Genomic DNA, 11,625 nt, shown 5'->3' with positions numbered 1-11,625 from the left:
AAAAAATATATTTTATATTGAGATTCTTCAAAGTAGTCACCCTTTGCCTTGATGACCACTTTGCACACTCTTGGCATTCTCTCAACCAGCTTCACCTGAAATGCTTGTCCAACAGTCTTGAAGGAGTTTGCACATATGCTGAGCACTTGTTGGCTGCTTTTCCTTCACTCTGCGGTCCAACTCTTCCCAAAACATCTCAAATGGGTTGAGGTCGGGTGATTGTGGAGGCCAGGTCATCTGATGCAACACTCCATCACTCTGGTTCTTGGTCAAATAGCCCTTACACATCCTGGAGGTGTGTTGGGTCATTGTCCTGTTGAAAAACAAATGATAGTCCCATCAAAGCGCAAACCAAATAGGATGGCTTATTGCTGCAGAATGCTGTGGTAGCCATGCTTGTTAAGTGTGCCTTGAATTCTAAATAAATCAAAGACCATGTCACCAGCAAAGCACCCCCACACTATCACACCTCCTCCTCCATGCCTCACGGTGGGAACCACACATGCTGAGATCATCTGTTCACATACTCTGCGTCTTACAAAGACATCGGTTGGAACCAAAAATCTCAACTTTAGACTCACCAGACCAAAGGAAATATTTCCACCGGTCTAATGTCCATTGCTCGTGTTTCAAGCAAGTCTCTTCTTCTAATTGGTGTCCGTTTTTATAGTGTTTTCTTTGCAGCAATTCGACCATGAATGCCTGATGCAGTCTCCTCTGAAAAGTTGATGTTGAGATTTGTCTGTTACATTTATTTGGGCTGCAATTTCTGAGGCTGGAAATTCTAATGAATGTATCCTCTGCAGCAGATGTTATTTTGTGTCTTCCTGTGGCGGTCCTCATGAAAGCCAGTTTCATCATAGTGCTTGATGGTTTTTGCGACTGAACTTGAAGAAACTTTGAAAGTTATAAACATTTTCCAGATTGACTGATCTTCATGCCTTAAAGTAGTGATGGATTGTCATTTCTCTTTGCTTATTTGAGCTGTTCTTGCCATGATATGGATTTTTTTTTTTTTTTACCAAATAGGGCTATCTTCTGTATACCACCCCTACCTTGTCACAACACAACTGATTGGCTCAAACGCATTAAGAAGGAAAGAAATTCCACAAATTAACTTTTAACAAGGCACACCAGTTAATTGAAAGCTGGTTGAGAGAATGAAGCTGGTTGAGAGAATTCCAAGAGTGTGCAAAGCTGTCATCAAGGCAAAGAGTAGCTACTTTGAAGAATCTCAAATATAACATATATTTTGATTTGTTTAACACTTTTTTGGTTAATACGTGATTTCATATGTGTTATTTCATAGTTTTGATGTCTTCACTATTATTCTACAATGTAGAAAATAGTAAAAATAAAGAAAACCCTTGAATGAGTAGGTGTGTTCAAACTTGTGACTGGTACTGTATATATATATATATATATATATATATATATATTGCTTGACAACTTAGGTCATGGCGCTAGATGCTCTGTCCTGAGAAAGCTCGCTTCCCGCATTTATCCAGACTGACTTACTGCAGCCTGGTATAAGCGATGCCCCTATGAGAGCCCTGGGAGACCCCATCCCAAAAGACCTTGCCCGTGCCATTTGGGATGAAAGAGCTGACACACCCAGGAAAAGTTGGGAGAAGACGTATGCTTTCCCTCTTCGAGCCCATCGATAAGCAGTAATTTTCCGGTCGGCAGTTTACAACTCTGCTTACGACCAGTCCTGGCAGCTATCGACATGCAGGGCTTATATCAGTGTTGTTTTCGAGACCACCTAAAGCGAGACCGATTCAAGACCAAGGCCGGAGCGAATCGAGTCTGAGTCAAGACCAAGACCGGGAGGGGGACGAGGGGTCCGAGACCGAGTCAAGACCGAGACCAGAAAAATGCGAGTCCAATTCTAGACCATGATTGTAATTTTGAAAAACCGCCACCATAAGAATTCAAAATGTCCAGAATTTCTGTGTTCATATTTCAGAAGAACATATCGATTATTTTGAAACTAAATCCACTAAACTGGATTATTTACTAAGTGACAGAAGTTAAACCGTTTATCTAACATCAGTAACATGTGCAAGTGGCGGCTCAGGGATTAATCACTACATACATAGAATGTGCGTTTAAATTGGAGGACAAACTAACTGAGCCTTTCCTCAGATTTAAATTCACACCAGACTTCTATGCTAACTTGGCTGAGTTTAGACATGCAGCCAAATTCTGATGTTTTTTTCAGTAATTGGTCTTCACATTCTCTACTATTATTCTGACATTTCACGTTCTTAAAATAAAGTGGTGATCCTAACTGACCTAAAACAGGAATTTTTTATTCGGATTAAATGTCAGGAATTGTGAAAACTGAGTTTAAATGTTTTTGGCTAAGGTGTATGTAAACTTCCGACTTCAACTGTATATTGCTGGCATTTCAAATCACATTACCAGTTTCAATGAAGCGATTTCATACCAGGTCAAGCTGTTTGAGACTTATATTGTATGCATTTCACACATTATCTTGTGCCCCTAATTTTAATTTCTTGAGGAAAGTGAATGGATGGGTGGCTAGGAAAAACTCCCTAGAAACACCGTACAGCTGGCTACCGAAGTCAGCATGCATGCGCCCAGCCACCACAAGGAGTTGCTAGCGCGCAATGGGACGAGGACATCCCAGCTGGTCAAACCCTCCCCTAAGCCGGACGACGCTGGTCCAATTGTGCGCCGCCTCATGGGTCTCCCGGTCGCGGCCAGCTGCGACACAGCCCGGGATCAAACCTGGATCTGTAGTGACGCCTCTAGCACTGCGATGCAGTGCCTTAGACCACTGCGCCACTCAGGAGGCCCCTGAGAATCTTTTTAGTAGGGACTGTCGAAGGGCCTTTGCTAATGGCCGGCACTGTCTTCTTGACTCCTCCATCTGTAGCAGGTGAGTGTTCATATTCAGGACAGTTGGAACCATCATATTGATGGTGATAGACTTATCTCCTTCTGTAAGCTCCATTGCCTCAGAGAATGGTGCAAGAACTGCACTCAATTCTTTCAGTTGGTTCCATTCGCGAGTGGTAAAAACCACATTCTCGAAGTCCACGCTGCACATATCTGTGAGGGCCCTGTGGTCAAGAGCCTTGCGGGCCTGCAGCTGCTTGAGCATCCTATTCCAGGAAGTGGTATTTGCTGCCGGAACAGACTTTCCCATGCCAAACACAACCTCAAACCTGTGTTTAAATAAGCTGCTACTATGTAGCAATGTACTGAACTTTGATGTCTTGGCGATGGCTAGTGAAATGGCATTGACTTCTTTCATCCCATCATGTATCACTAGCTGTAGGGAGTGAGCAAAACAGGAGAGTCGCTGTCTGGATCTCAGGAGGTCGATGTTCTCCTCGTCATCCCATGATACATCCTACCACAGATGTTCATCGTGCAGGTTCCCATCTTCACTGTCGTCACTTTCTTCACTGTGCTCCTCCTGCTGTGGCAGCTTCACTTTGAATGCACATTTCATATTTGCTGCATTATCTGTGATAACATAAGCTACTTTATTTGTGATGCGATATTCATCGACGATTTCATAAAAAGTTATAGTTATGTTTTCTGCGGCATGCTGCCCTGTGAACCACCTGCAGTCTAGGAGGAAGGACTCCAGCTTATAACTGTGAGTGGTAACTCCTAAGAAGGAGTGTAAGATGCGGCCAGACCATATTTCGTCTGTAATGGACACTGACGGTTGGCTCTGTAGCTTCTCTGTGATAGTGTCCTTTACCTTCCCAACCAACACCAGGATGAGTTTATCTGTTATGGTCCATCTTCCAATTGGGGTGTATTTGTTGTCCAATACTTTAAGAAAGTGCTTGAAGTGGTCATTTTCCACAATTGACAATGGCAGAGTGCAGCCAATTATTGCATCGTTAATGATGACCTGGTGGATTTCTTGTTGTCTTGGAGAATTTGGATTGTACAGCAGAATTGTCTGTGCAAATGCTGCCAGACTTGGCTGTGCAGTATCTAGTGCCTGCTGTCCCGCCTTGTACTCCCTGAATCTGAAAAACAATATTCCATAAGATCCCTTGTAATATTAACATCAAATCTATGAACTCTAGCTAATCAAAGTGGCTGCACCAATTAAATCAAACAAATATTGCAACTGTATTGCATTAGTTGCAATTAACTTTTAATTCACGTAATGATGAACACATTACACGAGAAGCAAAGTTATGTCTTAATTTTTCAAAATGCACCTCTCTGGGCCTGAGGCAGAGATTTCCAACCTTTTTGGTAGGCTATTTGTTAGTCAACTTGTCTATCATTTGATCCATGCAGCTTCTCTTTTGTCATTACTTGTTGCCCCAGAAGACTAAATAAACCCTTGCTCACCAGAACGTCATAAATTGATAGAATGAATATTATAATCTAGTTGACATAGGTAAAGTTCTCTTTTATCTCTGTATATTGTTCACAAATGCTTGTTGGACTCCCTCCAAAATGTATTCTCATTTGGCAGGTGTTCATTTCATGCCTTTCTATTAGCTAGCTAGCTAGCTAACTACAGTTGCTATTACAGTAGTTAGCTAGCTAGGTAACATTACCACAAATTATGATGGCTAACTAACTATCTACATATTTGTGTGTACTGTCTACTGCAGAATCCATCATAGATAGGGGTGGCAGGTAGCTTAGTGGTTAGAGTGTTGGAAAGGTTGCAAGATCAAATCCCTGAGCTGACAAGGTAAAAATCTGTCGTTCTGCCCCTGTTCCTAGGCCGTCATTGAAAATAAGAATTTGTTCTTAATAACGGACCTGCCTAGTTAATTAAAGGTAAAAAAAGAAGAAAAAAGATAGCCACTGCTAATGAGCACACCATTTTTGACTCTTTTATGCTAGCTATTAGTAGTTAGCTAACTAGCTTCTCAACTTTGCTCTCCATTTGTTTCCTCTCCACATGACGGGAAAGTTTGAAGTGGTCCCAACCATCTCGGTGATTGAAGTTGTGCAATATTTGCACACTGCAGTGTGCTTTTTTGTGTTTTCTGGCACAGAACTTATTTATGGTTGTCATAAGTGAAACGGATGATGGCTGATTTCACTGACATGATCTCGAGCTGGAAGAATGAAGTGTATGTGTGCATGGACGTGCTACGTTTTGGCGGGTATTTTTTATCTAAATTGTGGCACGGCCATCGGCTGGCGATGCAGGGCAGGCACAGGGCACTTCTGCAGGCTATAGAAGAAACACAGATAGGCATTGGAAGATTGATATGCCTGCTGCCTGTCATATCACCCTGACATAGTTTTGCTAGAATTATTGGGATAAATGGGGGCTGATTACTTGGACCGGACTCGTACTACAACACTGGATTATTCCTAAGTAGATGTTGGCAAAATGCCTATCTCCTCATTTCTAGACAGGCAGTTTGCTGTGATTCAGTCAGAATGCGCTTCTGCACATTGATAGCTTGCTAGCAAACATCCACGCCTATTGATTTATTATAGTGGCAGGCTAACAGGATGCAGCTGTCATGCCCTGACCTGAGAGAGACGTTTAATTTCTCTATTTTGTTAGGTCAGGGTGTGGGGTGGGCATTCTATGTGTTATATTTCTATGTTGTTTTTTTCCTTTGATTGGCCTAGTATGGTTTCCAATCAGAGGCAGCTGTCTATCGTTGTCTCTGATTGGGAATCATACTTAGGCAGCCCTTTTCCCCTCCTTCAGTGTGGGATCTTGTTTTTGTACAGCTCAGTAAGCCTGCAGAACGTGATGTTCGTTTTTCGTTGTTAATTATTTTGATTTAGTGTTCTGAGTTAATTAAAGAAATATCATGAGCACTTACCACGCTGTGCTTTGGTCTACTCCTTTCGACGACGAACGTCACAGCAGCAGCAATCTAAATGATCAGACTGAAACATGCTGTGAGAAGTGATTGGGTGAAATATGAAGTGAGTGAACTGAGACAACTTAGGTGAAATATGAAGTGAGTGAACGGAGGCAGCTTTGCTTTATCCAATCAGAGCAGCAGGATCAATCAGTCAATCAATCAAATGTATTTATAAAGCCCTTCTTACGTCAGCTGATGTCACAAAGTGCTGTACAGAAACCCAGCCTAAAACCCCAAACAGCAAGCAATGTGTAGAAGCACGGTAGCTAGGAAAAACTCCCTAGAAAGGCCGTAACCTAGGAAGAGACCTAGAGAGGAACCAGGCTGTGAGGGGTGGCCAGTCCTCTTCTGGCTGCGCTGGGTGGAGATTATAATAGAACATGGCCAAGATATTCAAATGTTCATAGATGACCAGCAGGGTCAAATAATAATAATCACAGTGGTTGTAGAGGGTGCAAAACCCTTGTAGAGGGTGCAAAATTCTGACCACTGAGCAATTAGGAAAAGTCAGGGAAGGAGGAGGACTTTGCTTTAAAAATGGCAGATTTATTTTAATTACAAAATGAAACGTGTAAGGTCATTTCATGGCCCAGAAAGTGATACAGTTCATGCAGAACTGTTGTTTTGTCTCTGAGGGGGACACGTTGCTTATGGCCAATCTCTAAGCCTTTAGTTCGTCCTGAGAAGTGTCAATTGTGCATACGACCCTTTCACAGCAGCTACTAGCCTCTGAAAAGCGTGGAGATGTAATATTCCTCCATCTTTAGCTTTGCTACTGCCCTAGGCATCCCTAAGCGCATGTGTGGGCTGTGCTAGCCACTGTTCACGTCTGCAGTCTTCCCAGAGTTTTTTCAGGTTAATGTACCTAACCCCATCTTTGGCCTGGGTTGACTTTTTCTCAGTATCGCACCTTGGAGCCTATGGCTTTTCGCCTGTCACCTTCCCTAGAAGGGTGTCCTCGTAGTTGTCCAGTACTCATCTATTTGGATTGGTAGGAGAGCTCAGGCAAGGGTGTCAGGCGAGGGTGTCAGGCGAGGGTGTCATGCTCTTCGCTCATTGGCAACCACTCTTGAAGAGGGTGGGCCCTTCTCTCTCCAACGATATCCTGCCGGATCATGGGGACTATTATATTGACTTATAGTGGCGTGGGTGATAGCCTTCGGAGGGGCATAAAAAGGCCCTTTCCTACAGAGGAGTTTACCTCTTGGGCACTGTTTTAAACTGAGATTGTGTGTGCCTTGTATTGGGCTTCCCCTCACTTTGTTTTGAGGTTTTGTCCCAATTGGTTGCCTCTGCACCTTCACGGTGCGTACTCCCTCAGTTATCGGGACCTCTGAGACTACCTCTGAGACTGATCTTTGAGACTACCCTGGCTTCAGAGGGCATATCTTTGTGATACAAGAGTTGGCCATATTCCCACATGTGAGATATCGAAACTAATAATTGAAAGAGAACTTAAGGTTACTTCCGTAACCCTGGTTCTCTGATATTATGAGTGAGATGTCTCACCTCATTCCCCTGATCGCAAGAGCATGAGGAAGAAAAGCTTGTTTGAAAATAACCTGAGGGCAAGAGCGGCTCATTATAAAGGAAAGTGAGGGGCTACCCTCATTCGCCACTGTCCAACATATGCTTTTGATAGATTCTTCCAAGAGTAGGTGATCATAGCAAATCCCCACGTGAGATATCTCACTCATAATGTATTCTAATGTATATATATATTGTGTTTAATGTGTATTTTATATTGTATAAGACAGGACGCATTTGGAAAAGAGACAAAGGTCTCAATACATCTTCTCTGTCGAAATCAAGGTTAAATAAAAAATAAAATAATATCAGAGATCCGGAGTTACACAAGTAACCTTAATTTACCCCAGGTGCTCAAAGCACTTTTCATTGTATGGGTTAATCACACCAGTATTCACACCCTTGATAACAACCCTTACATACTATAATCTACCATTATTTCCCTCCCTCTACACTGGCCTAGGTGAAGCTGTCATTGGATGAGTTGCGGGGGGAGTTTGAGGAGATGTATCCTTATAGGACGGGGTTTGTGAGCCAGGAGGAGTTCCAGGAAGTACTGAAAGGTCTGTGTGTGCACCTCGATGACTACGAGTGTGAGATGCTGGCTCGAAAGTTTGACATCAACAGGGATGGAAGATGGGTGAAATGCCGAGAATTCTGACTAGTTGACATACAGGATGGCCTATCCCTGTTTAAGTTTTTTGCACAAACCTAACATTTTTGCCTTAACCTAAAACCATCAGACTGATGTTCCATCTGATTGTGCCTCAGACACATTCCAGTGGCTATGGCCAATGCTTTTGATCCTTATAACGTGAATGAGCAGCAACATTCCATCCTCAGCGTTTCCTTTGGGAGACGAAAACAGCCGTGGAGGCATGGATCCAACATGGCCGCCATATTGCAGTCCCATAACGAAACATAGGATCTGTCTGCAGAGAAATGTTCTTCCTTGTGTGACCAAGTACCACTTAGCTCAAGACTAAGGAAGAAGGTACACTTACTAACTTTTAACCAGTGTGTTCCACCATAGATTTAGGATATTTTAATCCACATCCATATCCTCATAGAGTACAAGATCGAGTTAAACACCAATTCAGCATGTTGAAACCTTTACCATGATTCACTTTCATAATGAGCTTTATCGAATAATTGCTGCTGAAAGAAAGTTATAATACTCCTTTGGAAAAAGTTAGTTATTCAAGACTTCTTGAATTAGAACCATATTACATTATTTTATTTTTTGATTATTATAAACGGAATAGAGCTAAGCACAGGCAAAATCCTAGAGGAAAACCTGCTTCAGTCTGCTTTCCAACAGACACTGGGAGACAAATGCACCTTTCAGCAGGACAGTAACCTAAAACACAAGGCCAAATATACACTGGAATTGCTTACCAAGACGACTTGAATGTTCCTGAGTGGCCTAGTTACAGTTTTGACTTTAATCGGTTTGAAAATCTATGGCAAGACTTCAAAATGGTTGTCTAGCAATGATCAACAACCAACTTGACAGAGCTTGAAGAATCTTTAAAATAATAATGTGCAAATATTTTACAATCCAGGTGTGCAAAGCCCTTAGAGACTTACCCAGAAAGACTCACAGCTGTAATCACTGCCAAAGGTGATTCTAACATGCATTGCCTTAGGGGTGTGAATATTTATGTAAATGAGATATTTCTGTATTAAATGTTCAATAAATTTGCTAAAATTTCCAAAAACATGTTTTCACTTTGTCATTATGGGGTATTGTATGTAGATGGGTAAGATAAAAAAATCTATATTTTGGCACTGTAGTGGGGTCCAGAATTATTGGATCACTTGATAAAGATGAGCAATAATGACTCTATAAAATATATATTTTAAATACTGAGCTATATTGTAGTGTCTAACAAATTAGGAAATTATATTATTTTATACTAATACTCAGAGAAAGAGATTATGTTTGGGTCAAAGATCATACCCTCAAGACATGCTAACATCTCACCATTACCAATAGCAGGGGAGGTTAGCATGTTTTGGGGGTACGATCTTTGACCCTCTGTAACTTTCTCACTCATCATTATTCACGATTCATTCAGGATAATCCGTAGTCATGGTAGCATCCACATTATGTAGAAGTGTTTAGAAACATGTTCTGTTCATATTTACAATAAAAGTGACTCCAAAATTATACAATACATTATTTACCATTCATTTCTATTGGGTAAAAATAATCTGAAACACAAACAAAACTAACTTAAAATGCATCCAACAAGTTTGTAGAGTCACAAGCTTGATGTAGTCATTTGGGACCAAATACTAAACTTAACAAAATTTCCCCCAAAAATATTGTATCCCCTGTTTTCAATACTCCAGCACATTCCTTTTGCAAGGATAACGACACTGAGCCTTTTTCTAAAATGTTTTATCAGATTGGAGAACACATTGGGAGGGATCTTAGATCATCCCTCAATACAGAATATTTCCTCATGGACTGCCCTCTTAAATTCAAACCACAGGTTTTCAATGGGGCTCAAGTCCCGAGACTGAGATGGCCATGGCAAAATGTAGATTTTTTTTGGTCAATTAACCATTTCTTTGTAGATTTTGAAATTCCACAAATTAACTTTTAAAGCACGCTTGTTAATTGAAATGCATTGCAGGTGACTACTTCATGAAGCTAGTTGAGAGAATTCCAAGACTGCAAAGCTGTCATCAAGGCAAAGGGTGGCTACTTTAAAGAATCTCAAATATAAAATATATTTGGATTTGTTTAAAACTTTTTTGTTAACTACATGATTCCGTATGTGTTATTTCATAGTTGTGATGTCTTCACTATTATTCTACAATGTAGAAAATAGTAAAAATAAAGAAAAACCCTGGAATGAGTAGGTGTCCAAACTTTTGACTGGTACTGTATATATGAGTCAGAAAGTTATAAACACACAAATATCACACCCCGCCAACAATGCTAACCTCCCCTGTTATTGTAATAGTAAGAGGCTAGCATGTCTTGGGGGTATGATATTTGTGCGTCTGTAACTTTCTCATTCATCATTATTCACGATTCATTCAGGACTATCCGTTATCATGGTGTGATGTGTTTAGAAACATATTAAATTTTTATTTACAATAAAAGTGACTCCAAAATGACCTAATACATTATTTACCATTCATTAGTATTAATCTGAAACCCAACCAATAATACAGCAAATGCTTCCAACAAGTTTGTGGAGTCACAAGCTTGATGTAATCATTGTGTGCTAGGAATATGGGACCAAATACTAAACTGTTGACTACTTTAATACACATATACATTTTTCCCAATACTTTTGGTCCCGTAAAATGGGGGGTGTCATGGTTGTCGAAAGGAGGAGACCAAAGTGCAGCGTGTGTGTCGTTCCACATTTTATTTATACTGTGAAACTATGCAATACATAAATAAACTGAATGACAAAAAACAACAAACCGTGACGCAGAGGTGGAACATACACTACTCAAAATTAATCTCCCACAAACCCAGGTGGGACAAACACCAACTTAAATATGACCTCCAATTAGGGACAAGGAGGACCAGCTGCCTCTAATTGGAGATCATCCCAAACAAAACCAACATAGAAATACAAAACTAGAACATGCACATAGAAATAGAAAACATAGAAAAACACCCCCTGTCACGCCCTGACCTACTCTACCATAGAAAATAACATCTTACTATGGTCAGGACGTGACAGGGGGACTATGTACAAAAGTGCTATAATTTATAAATGGTTCACCTGATATGGGTAAAAAAAAGTATCTCAAATTAAAGCTTGTATAATTTCAAATCCAAAGTGCTGGACTACAGAGACAAAACAACAAATAATATGTCACTGTCCCAATGCTTTTGGTGCTCATATGTAACAAACTCTCCATGTGCTTTACACTTGTACATTCCTTTATGTTAAAATCAGTTCAAAGTTGTATTTTGTTCAGTTTCAACATTCCTGTAAGGAGGGAACTCTTGTTTGTGAAAGTTCAGTGTGTGATATTAATGCAAAAGATAAACATTATCTAACCAGTGAGACATTGAAAGCTCACTCATTGAGAATCAGTTTACATGACAATAAATGTTTTTTATGCGGGGATCCTTTGTTTCTGTGTTCAATTTATTATTATGCATGGTGAGTGCTGTCGCTAAATCTTTTTCATCTGGCTGAACAGGGAGTCTTTTTTTCTCCACTAAACTTTGTGTTTAGAGCACGGACTTAAACCAATATTG

The sequence above is a fragment of the Salmo trutta genome, chromosome 11 (genome assembly GCF_901001165.1).
Source record: "Salmo trutta chromosome 11, fSalTru1.1, whole genome shotgun sequence".
NCBI lineage: Eukaryota > Metazoa > Chordata > Actinopteri > Salmoniformes > Salmonidae > Salmo > Salmo trutta.
Note: the sequence above shows the minus strand (reverse complement) of the source record.